This window comes from Tamandua tetradactyla, chromosome 19 (genome assembly GCF_023851605.1).
Source record: "Tamandua tetradactyla isolate mTamTet1 chromosome 19, mTamTet1.pri, whole genome shotgun sequence".
Classification (NCBI taxonomy): Eukaryota; Metazoa; Chordata; class Mammalia; order Pilosa; family Myrmecophagidae; genus Tamandua; species Tamandua tetradactyla.
The window spans coordinates 43665413-43688154 of record NC_135345.1 but is presented as its reverse complement, the minus strand read 5'-3'; the positions used below and the strand labels follow the sequence as shown (position 1 = coordinate 43688154).

Sequence of the window (22742 nt, the reverse complement as noted above, 5' to 3'; positions counted from 1 at the left end):
CACCATGTCCATGTTTCCTTTTTTGTTGTCCATACTAAGAATCCCTTACCTATTACAAAGTCTTGAAGATTTTGTCTGTGTTTTCTTCTAGGACTTTTACGGTTTTACTTCTTTGACTTTTGCCTTGCATATAAAACAAGGTCAGGAATAAGCATTATTATAAGCCTAAATTATTAAGAGGATTCCATGATCACAGTTACAGAAGGAGGGAGAGAAGGAGGCAGGAAGGGAGGGACAGAAGAGAAAAAGGGAGAAAGGAAGGAAGCAAGAAGAGAGAAGGAGAAGGAGGAAGGGGGATGCACCATTGGAGGAATCTTATGCTTCTACTGGGAGGCTTAGAACATCATTCATGTGGAAAGAATAGCCCACTGACTGGCCGCAAAAACTTGAAACACCATTGAGATGCCCTATGCTATTTTGCAGTTTTCCCCCAACCCGCCTGCACCTTCGAGCCACTCCTTACTTTCTCCATATTAAATGCTCATATTTCCCCCGACCTCATGCCTTAACAGCTCTTGTTTCAGCTTAAAAACCCAACTTCTCAATTCTCAGCTCTCATGCAAGACTCCTTCCAGATTGAGGAAATGACAACCACCACCAAGAGCTACTGAAATGTGCTGTTCACAGGACTTTCACCCCCAAGCTATGAGCTTTTAGAAAACAGGAACTTGGGGCCTGTTCACCTAACACAGTATCCAGCACATAAATGGTTGAACAAATTCAAGAACCCAAGCAAAAGTGAGATACAATGTCTCAGAAAACTCACCTATTCGTTGCTCAGAATACAACTGTTTTAACTTTATACTTTAATAATTGTGTCACGAAAAAAAAAAAATTGTGCCAAGAAAGAAACAATTGTGTCGAGAAAAAAAAAATCCGATTCAAAGATTCTTATTGACTGTTTAAAGTGATCATACCATGTACAGGCCGACAGATTTTTTTCTGAAACCCTTGGGGCCAGATATGTTTTCTATTTCAGAATTTCCCAGATTATTTAGAAAATTAATACAGTGTATCCATCCTCTGTTACATAAGTGAATCTGCCTGCTTTTTACACTCACTTTGCAATTCTGGTGGTTGATGGCAGAAAAAGGGCCAGACTCACCACTTCCAGGAGAAGCAGAAATCAAATGGAACACTGGACACTGATAAGAAAAAACCAAGTCTATGAACTAACATTAAATCAATAATGACTATAGAAATAAGAGTAATATTAATAATAGCCTGCATTTATTGAGCATATACTTACTATGTCCCAGGGCTTGTGCTAAGCACTTGAGGTGTCCCAATTGATTTAATCTCCACACAAACCATCTATAGATAGCAGTCTTACTCCCATTTTACAAATGAGGAATTTGAGGCACAGAAAGGTGAAATAACTTGCCTGATCTTTCTCAGCTAGGACACAGTGGAACCAGAGCAAGATATTCAATTTCAAACGAATGGAATGAATGAATCGATTAACATCCACTCCCCAGCACAGGCTAAAAATCAGAAAAAGCAAGACCAGTGAGAATATGAACTTCTAAAAATTGGGTTTGAATCCCAGCCCCACCGCTGCAAAATATGGGGCCATGAGGACATGACTTAACTCTTGATCCTTCACCTCCCCAGAGTAAACGAGGGTAACTGCACCCACCTTCCATGGCTGCAAGAACAGTACTTGATGTGGTGTCAGTTACACAGCCGACAGTTTTTTTTTTTCCTAAATGTTTATTGTACACTTATATGCCAGGTGCTTGTGTATTTCATTTAATCTACACAAAAATTAAATAAGAAAAATATATTAACCTTATTTTAGATAGGAGGAAAATGAGAGGCAGAGAGTAATTACCCATTCAAAGCCACAGAATAGTTCTTTTTCCTTTTCCTTCCCCAACCAAAGCTGCATTCAAAAAAAGAAAGAATGACGCTCATGTTTCCTTTCCTGGATATTAAGAATTCTTTTCCCCAAGTAGAACAGGTATGTGGAAGGGTCTTTTTAATTTAGATATTTGTGTAACAGTTTCCTGGCTTGTATTCTTCAAGATGATGTCAGCCTTCAAACAGCAGCTTATTCTCATCTCAAAACAAGTTAAAATAGTCTCCTCAGGCTTAGATTTCCTAAATACGATTACACATCCACATACTTGATGTGTGCAAAAGAGCCTATCTTAGAGTCAATTTAAAATACAGGCAAAATAAGTTATGAAAGTTACCAACCAGAGCCACAGCTACAACTGGAAATCACAAATTAAACTGGACTTTGATATGTTTAATGCAAAGTTTTAGAAAATCCCAGAGGTGCATTCCAAGACATTTGGTATATCCACACACAATGTGTTGCCTCAGGGGAATTAAATGATAGCCCCCATTCATTGATGGTTGATGGAAATCTGTGGCTTTGGCTTGGTAGCAGTTTTATTGAGGCAGGAAAGTACCTGACCTTAATATTCCCCAACTGATTCTGCAACTCCAAGCAGACACCTCCTCTTTTTGTTCATGGCACGCCGGTGGCCAGTTGGGTTAATTACTTCAAGCTGGTTTTGGACAATCAGTACAGCCCATTGGCTAATTGCCCTTTCGTCCTCCTTCAGGACATTTCTAGAAGCCCACCACTTACCCATTCCTCTGCCACTCTTAACAGAACACCATTATAACTTTTCACGTCACCTCCCACCTCTACTCCCAAATCAATATGCTAGTGCTCTCTTCAGAGACCTTCAGGCTTCATTCCTTACCCCCCAGAAAACATACTTTGTATTTCATGCAAATCTCTTTCCACTCATTTTTAAAATACATTTTAATAGTCTCTTGAACGTGTTGTTGAGTGTCCCACCTGAAATCCTCTTTCCTAGATTTCATGAAATTCAAATCTTTCCATTCGTTGACAGCTATAGTAAAAGCCAAAAAGCTTTCACTTAAGTGATTACCCTTGGAAAGAAAAGTTATGATTTCAAGACAATTCATAAATTTATTGACTCTTCTTCTTCATAGCATACAGAGGATTTCTGATGCTGGCATCTACCAAGCACACCATGAATACTAGCCTTCAGAGAAGAGTCCTTAGGAGAGAATTCACCAGAGAAGATACCTTAGAAGGGAATTCTCTTCTTTCATGGAAGATGCCATTGAATAACAGAGAACTCTATTTGAAAATCTCCTATCTGCTGCTGGAGGCACACAGGAAAATCCCAATCTTGCCAAGCCTGTAACTTTTTAACCCCAAATTGATTATTCTCCTACCATTTTCTTGTTTTACTTTTTAAGATAATACATTTTAAAAAAATTATCAAGTGATTTTTCCCATTTTTAAACTGTTTTTCTTTAAATAGTTTTGTTTTTTTTTTGCCTTCTTTTTGTTTGTTTGTTTTACTTTTAGAAAATTAAAATAAACCTCAAAAGTTTATTTAAAATAAGGTGCTGCTTATTGTTCAGGAAAATTCCAAAGAGAAGTTTCAGGAATATTTGAGAAATGGCAGTATTGCTGAGACAAGTCTCTCACCCTGTTAGGTAATTACTTTAAAAGGGAAAAATGCTCATCATGATCCATATGTTTCTAGTTTATCTTTTTAATCATATTCTTTTATAGTTTTGCCTTCCAGGTAAGTTCACTTAATTATAATACTGGAAATGTCTTCACTCTTATGCTTTTCACACTCATAGTATGTTCTTGTAAAACTATGAAGCAGATAGAAAAAGATTAATGGTGTATTAAGAATATCAACAAAAGTAACACTGAGTCATTTCAAATTAACCACCATGTACCTCAGTTTCCCCATCTATAAAGCAGAGATAATAAAATTATTACTAACAGTGTGCTATTATAGTACCATAATCTTAGTATACATAATTAGTATACTACTGGGTTTCTGTTTTAAATCATAAAAAATAATTATTCAACATGAGAAAAAAAGTAGAAAGATTACTAGATTTAGAGTCAAGTGATCCAACTTTGGGTTGCAGTTCTGCAAATCTGCTCACTCAAACAAGAGAAATGACCACTTGGGTCTCAGTCTCTACCATATAAAGTCTCAGCCCACACCAGCACTACTTTAAGGGGTCTATATATATTAACTCTCATTCTCAGAGCAATTCTAAGAGGTGAGCACTATGACCCCCACTTTATAAAGAAGAGCCAAGTCACAAAGCAATTAAATAAGTCAACCAGGATCTCACAGCTTAGTGGTGGAGCCAGGATGCCAACCAGGGCAGTTCAGCACTAGAATATTAATAGTCCCTAATCACGATGTCACACTACTTGGGGATACCATTCCTGGACTAGCCCCAACACCCTCCAGAGTTGTTGTGAAGCCCAAAGATCCAGGACAAAGAGCAAATGCTACAAAAATGAGAGCATTCATTATTATTGTGTTAATTCAGTAAACCTTGAGTGCAGCACTTGAAATAAAGACTGAAACACATATGACCTAGTAAGAATAGATTAAAATTGGCCTATGTACAATAAAATGTGCTTATCCTGCATCCTTGCAATGAGGAATCTCTATCATCCAGTACTTGGCAGCCACTAAGTAACACCTGCTGTCAAACCTTCCCAGGCCAAAGTCATCTCTTCCATGCTCTACAGTGCAAGAACTCAGGGTCTTCAACAGAGGATCTGCCAAGCATTTGAGTATATCTGAAGAGCCTCCAGAGGTTAGTGTTGGCCCTGTCTTCAGGACTTCCTGCAACTTACCTCCTTGGGGAGGAGGAATGGAGTTAGTAAATCTGAGGCATGGCTCATATTGTGAAGTCCTATGTCCAACTCATCCATCAAACAACTAAGTTCTAGCCAACTTCTGAAATAAAGTTGGCAAATAATGGAACATAATTAACCCCTTTAGTAATCTCAAGGTCAAAGCTAGATTCTGGAGTCATTCTGTTTGGTCCAAACTCTGTATCCAAAGCATGGCTCTAGTAAATCTTTTATTCTGGCCTGTACAGCCAACAGATTTTCATACAGATGATATGATGAGCAACTGTTTTCTACTTCAACTAAGAGACATGTAAAATTATGGGGGGGTGGTGCATTTTTAAAGCCCTACTATTATTACTTAAGACTATCATGTGCCAAAGCACTCTGCTGGACATTCTTGCATATTACCTCAAAATTAATTCCAACCAACCCTTAAGGGAGCTATTATTACCTGGCCCCATCCCATCACCATTTACACATGGAGAACATGAAGTCTCCAGGCCTGGCTGACAGTCTCTCCCATAATATCTCATTCAGGTTTCACCTGAAAAATCACCTCCAAAGAGAAGCTTTCCCAGGCCACTCAGTCAAAAACAGCAATTCCCCTGCTTTTCAGCCGCCTCTCTTTATTGTAGTTCTTCTTTCAATTTATTCATAGCACTTTCTACTATCTGGAATTCTTGCTTTATTATTGTCTATCTGTCTCCATTAGAAAGTTAGTGTCTTGAGAGCATGGGAACTTATGTGTCTAGTTTAAAGTTGTATCCTCAAAGCCAAGAACAATACCTGTCAAAGAATAGGCACTTAAGTATTCCGGAAGGAAGACACGGAGGGAAAGAGGGAGGGAAGAAAGAAGGGAGAAAGGAAGGGAGGGAAGAAATGTACATTCTTCCATAAGTATCAGAAGGAGAATGGCTTATTTTAGGCATTAGAAAGAATTTCGTGACTTAGAAATGGTGTCAGATTCTGAAACACGTTATTCAAGAAGGTTATGAAGTATTTAAAAATTAAGAGATGAAACAAGTATTACATGGGTCTGAAAGAATTTTAGGAAAATCCTTTGTGGAACATGGATGAGCTAAAATTCCAGAGCGATTCCACTTTTCAGACACCTTTGTTTCATCAGTGCCCGCACTCAAAAGCTCTAGAAATCAAAATACGTGTTTGCTTTCAGAATGAATATTATTTGTGGCTCGATCTTATCACTGTTCCCTGCCCAACACATACACAGACTCACCCTGTCAGCCCTTTAAAAGCCTGAGTTAACAGAGTTCCATGGTCACAAGCAGCATTCTAAAATTGGAATTTGGCTGTCTGACCACACACACTAGCCCTGGAATTCAGCAAACATCTGGGCCAGTGAGTGTGAGAAAGTTCTGTGGTAACAAAAGTTTCTGAGGCAACAATGAGTTGGAATCCCACAGGCAACAAGGTGCAGGTACCCAGGAGGCTCAGCAGACAGAGGGCAGGGGCAGCAGCCTCACTCCCTTGGTGTGATTCTCTACTAGTGCATGTTGAAAGCCTGGTAACTTTCCTGGCACTTAAACAGTTAGCAATGGATGACTTGGACTTTGCAAGCTTGGGCTTTGTCATAGTTACGTAAATGGTTAGCAGAAGATTCGTAGGCCAGCTACTTACACAGCTGCTCACCCGGGTTGAGCACCTTCACAAGACAGGTGAATGGAGAAGATGGCAAGTTTAATTACATTTAACAACTTCTGTATAGTCTAAGACAGAGATCATTTGGTATATTACATTTTTGAAGGTTCAAGGGTTTGTTCCCTCATGGAAAAGAGGTATTTGTGACTGAAAGTTCTTTAGTTACTGAGAATTAAAACTACATTATTTACTGGCTAAAATGTCACTCTCCCTCCCGTATATGGCAAATAACAGTCAGATGCAAGTCAATTGTGCGAATCAGAAATCATATGGAAAATGCTACGTAAGGAGGGAGGAAAAGAAAGAATACTGGGTATCTTTTCATCTGAATACCTATTTTAATTCAGGAGGTAACAATTTCACCGCCAGAAACACTAAGAAGTAAATTCATGTTTTCAAACGCATTAACATTTAGTTTCTTAGTGACTTCTTTTTTACAATAGCACTTTTTCCAAATGGAATGATCATTTATTACTTTACTTTATTAATTATAAAATAATACAGGTTCATTAAAAAAAAAACTTTTTCAAGCCAAATATATATTGCGCTCTACATACTGCTTTTCAACTTGCTTTTTATCAATGTCCAAAATATTGCAAACTTCATTCTAGCTCATCTGTAAAATGAGGATAATGGTATCCAGATTTAATAAGGATTTAAGTGAAATATTTGTTAAATGTTTAATACAGATCCTGACACATAATAAAAAACAAATATTATTAGCTGTCCAGGACTATATTCTTTGGTCTTTATAACATCAGTTATTTAACAAATTCCCTACTGTTGTTTCTAATTCTCACAATCATAAATCATACCACAATAAATACTACCGCTTGTATTTCAGCATTATTGATATTATTATGACTCATTGTATTTTCCTCTATTGCCTGGTATTTTGAAGTTTACAGAATGTAGTCACATTTGTTTGTTTGAGCTCACATCTACTATCTGTGAGTAGAAACAATCAGGCGTTTCGCTTACTTTAGAGACAAGGAAATTGGGGGTTTAAAGAGTGAATAAATGGCCCAAGACCACCCAGCGAGCAAATCCAAACTCATGCTTTGATGCTGGCCACGCAATCATTTGAAACATCTTTCTAAGCCAGTACCCTCTGTCAAGCTCTATGCTGGGTGCATAAAATTCTCAACAATTTCACAGTCTAGCTGTGGGCAACTAGTATTTTTTTAAATAACCATATAGTGTTCCAAGCATAGGAGGGAACATGTACACAGACAGCAATACCGGGCACATAGGCAAAGGAAGTAATGACTGACGGGAGTCAGGGAGGCATCACCCAGCTGGTGATGTTTCCAAAATCTCTCCTCTAAAACTGAACATAGATGGACCGGCAAGGGTGGGTTTCTGACTTCTATTTCAGGTCCGGTTCTTCTTCCCCTGTCACATGTTATTTTATAAACTCAATAGATTTAGATCTTTTATACCAGCCAAGAAAACATATGCACTTTATTGTCACCAAATTTCTCAAGGAGAAAGGAGGCAAGAGAAGAGACGGAAAATGTAAAGAACACGTCATTGTAAAAACATGTCTAAAAAAATTCAACATCCTGCCCAATAATGCTACCACTTCAAGGCACACTGTTGGCATTTCTCACATTGCTTTAAGGAGCACAACAAAGATGCTGTACAACATCAACTACAGTAACAACACAGGCATCAATTCCTCTGCATTTTCACGAAAGTGCTACAAAGTCAAGACGTTGGGGGGAGGGAGGGAGGTGTATTCGTTTGTTAAGCTGTCAGAATCCGATATACCAGAAATGGAATGGCTTTTATGAGGGGGATTTAATAAGTTAAAAATTTACAGTTCTAAGCCTATGAAAATGTCCAAACTAAGACATCCAGGAAAAGGGACCTTAATTCAAGAAAAGCTGATGGGTCTGGAACACTCTGTCAGCTGCGTAGTCATGTGACTGGCATCTGCAGTCCCTTGTCCCTGGGCTCTGTCGCTTTTAGCCTCTGTTCCTGTTGGGGTTCCTCACGTTCCTTCTCTAGGGCTGGCTTTCATCTCTTGGGCTCCCTTGTCTCTCCCCGGGTTCTGGCTTGCTTAATATCTCATGGGAAAGCTCACGACAACATGTGCTGGGCTCCAAACATCCCTGAACATCTATGTCTGTGTATGCTGAAGCACCTGCTCTCCAAGCATCTCTGCTGGCTCTGTCATCTCTATGGGTTCTGCTTGTGTCTCTGCTCTCCAAAATGTTTCCTATTTAAAGGACTCCAGTCCTTGAATGGGTAGAGTGACATCTCCATCTAATCAAAAGGTCACACCCATAATTGAATGTGTCACATCTCCATGGAGATAGTCTAATCAAAGTTTTCTACCCTACAATATTGAATCAGGATTAAAAGAAATGGCTGCCCCCACAAGATTACATCAAGATTATAGCATGAATTTTCTGGGGCACATTATATTTTCAAACTGGCACAGGGGGTAACTCTGTTATTTATTCCAAATTATTAATAATAGCAGTTAGCATTTATTGAGCACATACTATATGCCAGGCTAAAATGCCTTTCCAATACATCTCAATTAATTGTCACAACATCTCCATGAAACAGGCATTATATTCTGCTAGTCCCATTGTCTACATGGGGGAAAAGAAATTGAGTGACATTAAAGAACAGAAAAGTGGTAGGCCAAGATTCAAACTGAGGTTTGATTCCAAAGCCATGTTCCTAACCACTCTAACATGCTGTTTTACATCTTATCAATATAATTTTCTTTTTACAATATTGTGAATGCATATGTACAAGCCACTCTAAAAGCACTGAACAACTTTATCCTTTACGTGTTGGGAACTGTTTGTAAGACTTAAATTGCTTTAAAGCACATTCATAAAACTTTATTATCATGGCTGACATCTGAATTCGAAACTGGCGCCCTTCATTGCATTTCAGACTCCCGAAATTAGACAATCAGGACCAACATCAAACAAAGCCCTCCGTGATGATTAGTCGTCACAGCAACATAACATGCAATTCTACATGAGGCTCTGAGTCCAACATAATTTATGTTCATAACAAAAATGGCAATCACCCAGTATCTGCAGTATCTGTCATATGGATTTATGATCTTGGCCATGGCCAAGTCAAAGCGCATTAGCCTAGTGTGTCTAAACATCTGACTCCAATCACTACAGTGAGGTTCAAGCCGAGTATTAGAGGTTTACAAGTATATTTCACTGAGTGTGGGAAGTTGAGAAGAAAATAGTTTTTAAGTGGGGGTAGGGTGGCAGAATAGATGTTTTTTTTTTAAGGTACCTAATCAACTTTCCTGAGTATGTGAGCCATCTCTTCTTCCCTGCACCCTTCCCTCAGGCTGAGGACTCAGCTGTGTCCAGTGCTGTCCAGCCAAAAAGGTCAGGCAGAAGGCAGAGGAGAGGATTCTGTGGGAGTCTGTCAGTGATCAGTGATTCTTCTATTATTAATTGTTCTGTAGCTTCCACTCACACCCTATTCCTGCTCCTACCGCCGTCCTCTTAATATGAATAATACAGGATTATTTAGTTTGTTTATTCACTCCCAAATATTTTGGGGAATGAGTTATAATAAATCTGCAATCTAATCTTTTCTTGTATAAATATAAGGAACTGAGATTTAGACTAAATATATTTATTACCCTCTAATGCTAGTTTCCATTCTACCAGAAAGGAGGGTGCATGCCCTGCCCCCACCATCCCTTACCATCAAGTTCTACATCAAAATCCTGCATCAGGTATCCCTGGTTAATCCTCCGTCACCAACCTCCTCCTTCCTCAATCCCTTCCTTTTTATAAACCACAAGAATCTCCACTAAGCTTTGTTTCTTGTTTAATCCATTTAACCTCCTTCTCCTTGAGGTCAGCTTTCCATTATGTAGAACTGATCTGGACATTTACCATTCCACAGCAAAAACTATAACTATGCTAAATAAAAATCCACAGCCACAAGGTTTAAAAGGTATAAAATATTAATGCGTCATCATTTCTCTTGGTCTTTATGTTACATCTTCACTGTTTTTTTTTTTAAAGAAAAAGATGTGAAGGGCATCTTCAGTTCTCCATAGGACCTCACATCATTTGGCCAGAGGACATTGTCCTGGAAGGTACCCTACAATGAGCAAAACCTCAACTATTATTTTCTATTTATTAAGCCTATATACATGCTGCATGTAATAAAATAGTTTTGCATAAAGTTTTGTCACAGAAAGAGGACTCAGAAGAAAACAACATATCATTAAAAAAAATTTAAACAACGCATAGATCTATACGTAAAGGAAGACAGGGAATTCAGCATGTGTTGAACACAAGGTATTTTCATGTACGTGATTTCAATTAATCCTCAAAGGTGGTAAGCTCTTCACTGAAAAACCTTTCAGGTTAAGTATGAGGCTCTCCAAACTTGAGGTCTTAGGTTTCGTAGCTGACCCTGGTTGCACAGCTACTAAACTCCAGAGTTCTGCTGAACCAAGCTTATGAATCCAAAGTCAACTCTATCATACTGGCCCCCAAGAAAATCATTTCTTTTTTATTCTTCGCTCTTTAATGGATCCTCCTGGCATCTCTTTGGTCAAAAAGCAAAGGTCAAGTGTACTTGAAGCCAGAAAGATGTCAACCCTGGCTCTGTCCTAGCTTGCTCCATAGCCTCTTGGTCAATTAATTAACCTCTAAGGCTCATTTCCCCATCTTTAAAGCACTATTGTAATATGTGATATGGGTGTTTTGCATTATTTTGTTTTTCCTTTCCAGCACATGTGTCTTTCTCATATACATGCATACATATATGTAAACTGACCCAATTACCAAACTCTTCCTTCAAATACTGCCCTAAATATTTGTGTTTTAGAACTTTCCATTTTGCCTCTATTTCTACCTATGACTAGCAAATATCATGTCACTTAGTACTCTAAGTAACCTATGTACATAATAGGATAATCTAAAAGTGTTCAGACCTCAAAAGTAGAGAAAAAATATGGGTTAAGATATGCAATTCAGTACCTAGAACAACAGCTGTTGAATATTTCCAGTAGTTAATTATATTTGATTTAATCACATCCTCTATTTTTCAAGTGGATCCTTTCTTTAGACACCATTAAAAATATTTGGCTACATGACTCATGAGGAAAACCAAGTTCCACATGGAATATTCCATTCATAGTTAATAATTATTGCTGTTCAACTATACCAATTCCAGTGGATAACTGTGAGGATGAGAGCTGTGGGTCACAGCCTCAAACAGGAAAAAGAAATCATTTTGAGAAGAACTTAATTTCAATTGGATATAGCTAATACCTTTGCTAAGGGAGTTGATTTTTTTTGTAATGTACATGGTCTGCAATTTTTTTCAACAGTGATTCTCAACCTATACCAGGGCAGTCCTTCCTTTACCTCGGAGCTGAGCTTATTGGCAGGTGGTGGAGTGCAGGGATGGCAAAGAAGTTGTGAATAAGGTAATAAATCCCAGCTACCCAGACAGATAGGAAAAAGAGAGGTTTAAGGTCTATTAAACCTGCAAGATAATTCATTGATAAAATATAAAAATAACAGCAAATAAATTTTTGGCTGATGCATCAGGACGCCCTGCAAGCAAAGCAACAAATTATAGTATGGGTTTTGTGCAAGTTCTTTATCATTCTACTATTCCAAGTATAAAGCTTAGTAATTAAGAGTGCAGGCTCCAGAGTCAGATTGCTTGGGTTTAAATCCTACCTTGACTATGTTCTAGATATATTTGAAACCTCAGATCACCTGACCCCTTGGTGTGTCATTCATATTACCTATATCTGAGGGATATTCTGAGGATTAAATGAAATAATATATGTAAAATATATAGAAACATGCCTGGTACACACAAAGAGGCTCAACAAATGTTGACTAATACTATTTCATATTATCATCATTATCATTATTATATAATATTAAGTCTTTCCTGGGTACCAATCAACTTCACAGAATTATAGCTTGTACCAGAGTTAAAACTCATACATACACGTACAAGTTTCCACAATGACTACCCGATTGAAAAGGGAAGACAAGAGACATACACAGCAAATTGGTTAATTCAGCATGCAACTATGAACTGAAACAGTGAATAGCAGCAGAACGCCGTGGAAGATAATGTCATTTCTGAGATGACACAGAGTAAAAAGGGAAAGCAACCTAGGTTCATGGTTGTATAGCTTTATAAAGTCATTGAACATGAAGGAACAGTTTCTTTCCTCATCTGTAGAAAAGTGCCTGCTGTTTGTTCTACTGGAATATTCTCCCAATTACCTCAAATCACCACTAGAGCCTTTTCACCAGAGTTTACAGACATTAGCTTAACTCTTTCTGCTTCCAGTCTTCCCTGACTGACTCACATTAGACTAGGTCTCCCTGCTATGCTTTCACATAGCATTTCCCCACTGTCTTCCCAAGTGCCTAGACCTCTATGTGGTACATGGCCCTCAATAAATGTTGGATAGATGGATGGATGGATGGATGGATGGATGGATGGATGGATACACAGATGTATGAATGGACAGATGAGATAAAATCTCTACCTTTTGGGGGCCAAGATGGCGGCTTAGTAAGGTACGCGTACCTTAGTTCCTCCTCCAGAGCAACTACTACGTGACCAGAAACAGTGCAGAACAGCTCCTGGGGCCATGGCAGGGAACGGACACACAGCGTACCCCAGTCTGGACTGGCTAGACCGTCTGCAAGACTCCGCTGCGGTGAGCTCCCTGGGCGGTGTGCGCTTCCCCGGGCCATAGCGGCTAGCGGCCGGCGCCCCTCCCTCCCTCCTTCCTGGACTTGGAGAGGCAAGTTTCCCAAGCCGCAGCAGCCGGCGCCCCTCTTTCGCAGGCAGCTTCCCAGTCCGGCAGCGGGTCTCGGATCGGCGAGTTCCCCAGGCCACGGCGGCTGGCGACCGGCGCCCCTCCCCCACAGGCAGCTGCCCAGAGGGAGAGGAGGGAGTTTCCGACAGTGGCAGGAACTGGGTCCAAAAAAACCACCAATACTGGCATTAATAAAGGAGCCACAACATCTTTTGCTGGTGGGACCTGCAGACAGACAAGCGCCACCTACAGGGCAGGATAAAAAAACAGAGTCCAGAGACTTCACAGGAAAATCTTTCAACCTGCTGGGTCTCACACTCAGGGAAATCTGATAAAATGTCCAGACGCCAGCAAAAAATAACAAATCACACCAGGAAAATTGAAGATATGGCCCAGTCAAAGGAACAAACCAATAGTTCAAATGAGATACAGGAGCTGAGACAACTAATTCTGAATATACGTACAGAAATGGAAAACCTCTTCAAAAACCAAATCAATAAATTGAGGGAGGACATGAAGAAGCCAAGGGATGAACAAAAAGAAGAAATGGAAAGTCTGAAAAAACATTTCACAGAACTTATGGGAATGAAAGATACAGTAGTAGACATGAAAAAAACAATGGAAACCTACAATGGTAGATTTCAAGAGACAGAGGTTAGAATTAGTGAACTGGAGGATGGAACATCTGAAATCCAAAAAGAAACAGAAACTATAGGGAAAAGAATGGAAAAATTTGAGCAGGGGCTCAGGGAATTGAATGATAATATGAAGTGCACAAATATACGTGTTGTGGGTGTCCCAGAAGGAGAAGAGAACGGAAAAGGAGGAGAAAAACTAATGGAAGAAATTTTCACTGAAAATTTCCCAACTCTTATGAAAGACCTAAAATTACAGATCCAAGAAGTGCAGTGGCCCCCAAAGAGAATAGATCCAAATAGGCATTCTCCAAGACACATACTAGTTAGAACGTCAGAGGTCAAAGAGAAAGAGAGGATCTTGAAAACAGCAAGAGAAAAACAATCCATCACATACAAGGGAAACCCAATAAGACTATGTGTAGGCTTCTCAGCAGAAACCATGGAAGCTAGAAGACAGTGGGATGATATATTTAAATTACTAAAAGAGAAAAACTGCCAACCAAGACTCCTATATCCAGCAAAATTATCCTTCAAAAATGAGGAAGAAATTAAAACATTTTCAGACAAAAAGTCACTGAGAGAATTTGTGACCAAGAGACCAGCTCTGTAAGAAATACTAAAGGGAGCACTAGAGACAGATACGAAAAGACAGGAGAGAGAGGTGTGGAGAAGAGTGTAGAAAGAAGGAAAATCAGATATGATATATACAATACAAAAAGCAAAATGGTAGAGGAAATTATTACCCAAACAGTAATAACACTAAATGCTAATGGACTGAATTCCCCAATCAAAAGGCATAGACTGGCAGAATGGATTAAAAAAAAGGATCCTTCTATATGCTGTCTACAGGAAACACATCTTAGACCCAAAGATAAACATAGGTTGAAAATGAAAGGTTGGGAAAAGATGTTTCATGCAAATAACAACCAGAAAAGAGCAGGAGTAGCTATACTAATATCCAACAAATTAGACTTCAAACGTAAAACAGCTAAAAGAGACAAAGAAGGATACTACCTACTAATAAAAGGAACAATTAAACAAGAAGACATAAAAATCATAAATGTTTACGCACCGAATCAGAATGCCCCAAAATACGTGAGGAATACACTACAAATACTGAAAAGGGAAATAGACACATCTACCATAATAGTTGGAGACTTCAATTCACCACTCTCATCAATGGACAGAACATCTAGACAGAGGATCAATAAAGAAACTGAGAATTTGAATATTACAATAAATGAGCTAGACTTAACAGACATTTATAGGACATTACATCCCACAACAGCAGGATACACCTTTTTCTCAAGTGCTCATGGATCATTCTGAAAGATAGACCATATGCTGGGTCACAAAGCAAGTCTCAACAAATTTAAAAAGATTGAAATCATACACAACACTTTCTCAGATCATAAAGGATTGAAGTTGGAAATCAACAATAGGCAGAGTGCCAGAAAATTCACAAATACGTGGAGGCTCAACAACACACTCTTAAACAACCAGTGGGTCAAGGAAGAAATTACAAGAGAAATTAGTAAATATCTCGAGGCGAATGAAAATGAAAACACAACATATCAAAACCTATGGGACACAGCAAAGGCAGTGCTAAGAGGGAAATTTATTGCCCTAAATGCCTATATCAAAAAAGAAGAAAAGGCAAAAATTCAGGAATTAACTATCCATTTGGAAGAACTGGAGAAAGAACAGCAAACTAACCCCAAAGCAAGCAAAACGAAAGAAATAACAAAGATTAGAGCACAAATAAATGAAATTGAAAACATGAAAACAATAGAGAAAATCAATAAGGCCAGAAGTTGGTTCTATGAGAAAATCAATAAGATTGATGGGCCCTTAGCAAGATTGACAAAAAGAAGAAGAGAGAGGATGCAAATAAATAAGATCAGAAATGGAAGAGGAGACATAACTACTGACCTCACAGAAATAAAGGAGGTAATAACAGGATACTATGAACAACTTTACGCTAATAAATACAACAATTTAGAGGAAATGGATGGTATCCTGGAAAGATATGAACAACCAACTTTGACTCAAGAAGAGATAGATGATCTCAACAAACCAATCACAAGTAAAGAAATCGAAGCAGTCATTCAAAAGCTTCCTAAAAAGAAAAGTCCAGGACCAGACGGCTTCACATGTGAATTCTATCAAACATTCCAGAAAGAATTAGTACCAACTCTCCTCAAACTCTTCAAAAAAATCGAAGTGGAGGGAAAACTACCTAACTCATTCTATGAAGCCAACATTACCCTCATACCAAAACCAGGCAAAGATATTACAAGAAAAGAAAATTAAAGGCCGATCTCTCTAATGAATATTGATGCAAAAATCCTCAATAAAATTCTAGCAAATCGTATCCAACAACACATTAAAAGAATTATTCATCATGACCAAGTAGGATTCATCCCAGGTATGCAAGGATGGTTCAACATAAGAAAATCAATTAATGTAATACACCATATCAACAAATTAAAGCAGAAAAATCACATGATCATCTCAATTGATGCAGAGAAGGCATTTGACAAGATTCAACATCCTTTCCTGTTGAAAACACTTCAAAGGATAGGAATACAAGGGAACTTCCTTAAAATGATAGAGGGAATATATGAAAAACCCACAGCTAATATCATCCTTAATGGGAAAAAATTGAAAACGTTCCCCCTAAGATCAGGAACAAGACAAGGATGTCCACTATCACCACTATTATTCAACATTGTGTTGGAGGTTCTAGCCAGAGCAATTAGACAAGAAAAAGAAATACAAGGCATCAAAATTGGAAAGGAAGAAGTAAAACTATCACTGTTTGCAGACGATATGATACTATACGTCGAAAACCCGGAAAAATCCACAACAAAACTACTAGAGCTAATAAATGAGTACAGCAAAGTAGCAGGTTACAAGATCAACATTCAAAAATCTGTAGCATTTCTATACACTAGCAATGAACAAGCGGAGGGGGAAATCAAGAAACGAATCCCATTTACAATTGCAACTAAAAGAATAAAATACCTAGGAATAAATTTAACTAAAGAGACAAAAGACCTATACAAAGAAAACTACAAAAAACTGTTAAAAGAAATCACAGAAGACCTAAACAGATGGAAGGGCATACCGTGTTCATGGATTGGAAGACTAAATATAGTTAAGATGTCAATCCTACCTAAATTGATTTACAGATTCAATGCAATACCAATCAAAATCCCAACAACTTATTTTTCAGAAATAGAAAAACCAATAAGCAAATTTATCTGGAAGGGCAGGGTGCCCCGAATTGCTAAAAACATCTTGAGGAAAAAAAACGAAGCTGGAGGTCTTGCGCTGCCAGACTTTAAGGCATATTATGAAGCCACAGTGGTCAAAACAGCATGGTATTGGCATAAAGATAGATATATCGACCAATGGAATCGAATAGAGTGCTCAGATATAGACCCTCTCATCTATGGTCATTTGATCTTTGATAAGGGAGTCAAGCCAACTCACCTGGGACAGAACAGTCTCTTCAATAAATGGTGCCTAGAGAACTGGATATCCATATGCAAAAGAATGAAAGAAGACCCATGTCTCACACCCTATACAAAAGTTAACTCAAAATGGATCAAAGATCTAAACATTAGGTCTAAGACCATAGAACAGTTAGAGGAAAATGTAGGGAGATATCTTATGAATTTTACAATTGGAGGCGGTTTTATGGACCTTACACCTAAAGCAAGAGCACTGAAGAAGGAAATAAATAAATGGGAACTCCTCAAAATTAAACACTTTTGTGCATCAAAGAACTTCATCAAGAAAGTAGAAAGACAGCCTACACAATGGGAATCAATATTTGGAAACGACATATCAGATAAAGGTCTAGTATCCAGAATTTATAATGAGATTGTTCAACTCAACAACAAAAAGATAGCCAACCCAACTACAAAATGGGAAAAAGACTTGAATAGACACCTCTCAGAGGAGGAAATACAAATGGCCAAAAGACACATGAAGAGATGCTCAATGTCCCTGGCCATTAGAGAAATGCAAATCAAAACCACAATGAGATATCATCTCACACCCACCAGAATGGCCATTATCAACAAAACAGAAAATGACAAGTGCTGGAGAGGATGCGGAGAAAGAGGCACACTTATCCACTGTTGGTGGGAATGTCAAATGGTGCAACCACTGTGGAAAGCAGTTTGGCGGTTCCTCAAAAAGCTGAATATAGAATTGCCATACGATCCAGCAATACCATTGCTGGGAATCTACTCAAAGGAATTAAGGGCAAAAACTCAAACAGACATTTGCACACCAATGTTTATAGCAGCGTTATTTACAATTGCAAAGAGATGGAAACAGCCAAAATGTCCATCAACAGACGAGTGGCTAAACAAACTGTGGTATATACATACGATGGAATATTATGCAGCGTTAAGACAGGATAAACTTATGAAGCATGTAATAACATGGATGGACCTAGAAAACATTATGCTGAGTGAGTCTAGCCAAAAGCTAAAAGACAAATACTGTATGGTCCCAATGATGTGAATCGACACTCGAGAATAAACTTGGAATATTTCATTGGTAACAGAGTTCAGCAGGAGTTAGAAACAGGGTAAGATAATGGGTAATCGGAGCTGATGGAATACAGACGGTGCAATAGGACTAGATACAAAAACTCAAAAATGGACAGTACAATAATACCTAATTGTAAAGTAATCATGTTAAAATACTGAACGAAGCTGCATCCGAGCTATAGGTTTTTGTTTTGTTTTGTTTTGTTTGTTTTGTTCTTATTATTATTACTTTTATTTTTTTTCTCTATATTAACATTCTATATCTTTTCCTGTTATACTGCTAGTTCTTCTAAACCGATGCAAATGTACTAAGAAACGATGATCATGCATCTATGTGATGATGTTAAGAATTACTGATTGCATATGTAGAATGGTATGATGTCTAAAAAAAAAAAATGGTCAGCACAATACTTCCTAATTGTAATGTAATTATCTTGGAACGCTGAATGAAGCTGCATCTGACCTATAGTTTTTTTGTTTGTTTGTTTGTTTTTTTTTTCTCTTATATATTTTTGTACTTTTTATTTTTATTTGTGTTTTCTCTCTGTGTTATCACTTTATTTCTTTTTCTGTTGTAGTGCTATTTCTTTCTCTAAATCGATGCATATGTACTGAGAAATGATGACCATACACCTATGTGATGATATTAAGAATTACTGATTGCATATGTAGAATGGATTGATTTCTATTGTTGTGTTAGTTAATTTTTTTAATTAATAAAAAAAAAAAAAAAAAAAAAGAAGAAAGGGCAAAAATTTGGGAATTAACTGTCCACTTGGAAGAACTGGAGAAAGAACAGCAAACTAACACCAAAGCAAACAAAAGGAAAGAAATAACAAAGATTAGAGCAGAAATAAATGAAATTGAGACCATGAAAACAATAGAGAAAATCAATAAGACCAGAAGTTGGTTCTATGAGATAATCAACAAGATTGATGGGCCCTTAGCAAGATTGACAAAAAGAAGAGAGAGGACGCAAATAAATAAGATCAGAAATGGAAGAGGAGACATAACCACTGACCTCACAGAAATAAAGGAGGTAATAACAGGATACTATGAACAACTCTATGCTAATAAATACAACAATGTAAATGAAATGGACAAGAAAAGCATGAACAACCAACTTTAACTCAAGAAGAAATAGATGACCTCAACAAATGGGTCACAAGTAAAGAAATTGAATCAGTCATTCAAAAGCTTCCCAAAAAGAAAAGTCCAGGACCAGACGGCTTCACATGTGAATTCTACCAAACATTTCAGAAAGAATTAGTACCAACCCTGCTCAAACTCTTCAAAAAAATCGAAGTGGAGGGAAAACTACCTAACTCATTCTATGAAGCCAACATCACCCTCATACCAAAACCAGGCAAAGATATTACAAAAAAAGAAAACTACAGATCAATCTCTCTAAGGAATATAGATGCAAAAATCCTCAATAAAATTCTAGCAAATCGAATCCAGCAACACATTAAAAGAATTATACATCATGACCAAGTAGGATTCATCCCAGGTATGCAAGGATGGTTCAACATAAGAAAATCAATTAATGTAATACACCATATCAACAAATCAAAGCAGAAAAATCACATGATCATCTCAATTGATGCAGAGAAGGCATTTGACAAGATTCAACATCCTTTCCTGCTGAAAACACTTCAAAGGATAGGAATACAAGGGAACCTCCTTAAAATGATAGAGGGAATATATGAAAAACCCACAGCTAATATCATCCTCAATGGGGAAAAATTGAAAACTTTCCCCCTAAGATCAGGAACAAGACAAGGATGTCCATTATCACCACTATTATTCAACATCATGTTGGAGGTTCTAGCCAGAGCAATTAGACAAGAAAAAGAAATACAAGGCATCAAAATTGGAAAGGAAGAAGTAAAACTATCACTGCTGGCAGACGATATGATACTATATGTCGAAAACCCTGAAAAATCCACAGCAAAACTACTAGAGCTAATAATAAATGAGTACAGCAAAGTAGCAGGTGTACTTTCCTTTTGAAGATCAACATTCAAAAATCTGTAGTGTTTCTATACACTAGCAATGAACAAGCTGAGGGGGAAATCAAGAAACGAATTCCATCTACAATTGCAACTAAAAGAATAAAATACTTAGGAATAAATTTAACTAAAGAGACAAAAGACCTATACAAAGAAAACTACAAAAAACTGTTAAAAGAAATCATAGAAGACCTAAATAGACGGAAGGGCATACCGTGTTCATGGGTTGGAAGACTAAATATAGTTAAGATGTCAATTCTACCTAAATTGATTTACAGATTCAATGCAATACCAATCAAAATCCCAACAACTTACTTTTCAGAAATAGAAAAATCAATAAGCAAATTTATCTGGAAGAGCAGGGTGCCCTGAATTGCTAAAAGTATCTTGAGGAAAAAAAACGAAGCTGGAGGTCTCACGCTGCCTGACTTTAAGGCATATTATGAAGCCACAGTGGTCAAAACAGCATGGTACTGGCATAAAGATAGATATATCGACCAATGGAATCGAATAGAGTGCTCAGATATAGACCCTCTCATCTACGGACAATTGATCTTTGTTAAGGCAGTCAAGTCAACTCACCTGGGACAGAACAGTCTCTTTAATAAATGGTGCCTAGAGAACTGGATATCCATATGCAAAAGAATGAAAGAGGACCCGTATCTCACACCCTATACAAAAGTTAACTCAAAATGGATCAAAGACCTAAACATTAGGTCTAAGACCATAAAACAGTTAGAGGAAAATGTAGGGAGATATCTTATGAAACTTATAATTGGAGGCGGTTTTATGGACCTTAAACCTAAAGCAAGAGCACTGAAGAAAGAAATAAATAAATGGGAGCTCCTCAAAATTAAACACTTTTGTGCATCAAAGAACTTCATCAAGAAAGTAGAAAGCCTACACAATGGGAGACAATATTTTGAAACGACATATCAGATAAAGGTCTAGTATCCAAAATTTATAAAGAGATTGTTCAACTCAACAACAAAAAGACAGCCAATCCAATTACAAAATGGGAAAAAGACTTGAACAGACACCTCTCAGAAGAGGAAATACAAATGGCCAAAAGGCACATGAAGAGATGCTCAATGTCCCTGGCCATTAGAGAATTGCAAATCAAAACCACAATGAGATATCATCTCACACCCACCAGAATGGCCATTATCAACAAAACAAAAAATGACAAGTGCTGGAGAGGATGTGGAGGAAGAGGCACACTTATTTACTGTTGGTAGGAATGTCAAATGGTGCAACCACTGTGGAAGGCAGTTTGGCGGTTCCTCAAAAAGCTGAATATAGAATTGCCATATGACCCAGCAATACCATTGCTAGGTATCTACTCAGAGGACTTAAGGGCAAAGACACAAACGGACATTTGCACACCAATGTTTATAGCAGCATTATTTACAATTGCAAAGAGATGGAAACAGCCAAAATGTCCATCAATAGACGAATGGCTAAACAAACTGTGGTATATACATACAATGGAATATTATGCAGCTTTAAGACAGAATAAACTTATGAAGCACATAATAACATGGATGGACCTAGAGAACATTATGCTGAGTGAGACCAGCCAAAAAATAAAGGACAAATACTGTATGGTCCCACTGATGTGAACCGACATTAGAGAATAAACTTGGAATATGTCATTGGTAACAGAGACCACCAGGAGATAGAAATAGGGTAAGATAAAGGGTAATTGGAGCTGAAGGGATATAGACTGTGCAACAGGACTGGATACAAAAACTCAGAAATGGACAGCACAATACTACCTAATTGTAATGTAATTAGGTTAAAACACTGAATGAAGCTGCATCTGAGGTATAGTTTTTTTTTCTTCTTTTTTTCTTTTTTCTTTTTTTATTTTTTTCTATTATCGTTTTTCCATTTCTTTTTCTAAATCGATGCAAATGTACTAAGAAATGATGAATATGCATCTATGTGATGATACTAAGAATTACTGATTATATATGTAGAATGGAATGATTTCTAAATGTTGTGTTAATTTTTTTAATTAATAAAAAAAATCTCTACCTTTTTTATTAAGATCAAGTGAAACATTGTAGGCAAACATATATACTGTAAATATGCTTTACAATTGTAGACTATTACTCAATGACTGAATGTCAGAAGACTGAGGATCTTAAATGGAATTTAGCAGAAGGGGAAAGAAATAGCCTCATGGTGGTGAACATCTACACACAGAATGTAGAAGGGGGTTAGTACGGCTGAATGTTAGAAGGTATGACTCTGGGGCATGGGTAGGGGCAATATTGGGCTAACAAGGACAGTGAGATGGGAAAATAAATGGGTACAGCTGTGCAAAGCATGTAGCATCCCTATGCGGATAGGGAAGTCAACTCA

General features: G+C 37.7%; 1 protein-coding gene and 1 long non-coding RNA gene across 19 annotated transcripts in view; one reads left to right on the top strand and one right to left on the bottom strand.

Moving 5' to 3' along the window:
* Window positions 1-22742, bottom strand: part of LIMCH1 (LIM and calponin homology domains 1) — a 388350-nt gene that overhangs the window by 309361 nt on the left and 56247 nt on the right. The window lies entirely within an intron of this gene.
* Window positions 6096-22742, top strand: part of LOC143663185 (uncharacterized) — a 37948-nt gene continuing 21301 nt past the window's right edge. Inside the window, exons 1-2 of the long non-coding RNA XR_013165851.1 lie at window positions 6096-6351; window positions 11685-11783. This is a non-coding gene — a long non-coding RNA (uncharacterized LOC143663185). The remainder of the gene's footprint in view (window positions 6352-11684; window positions 11784-22742) is intronic.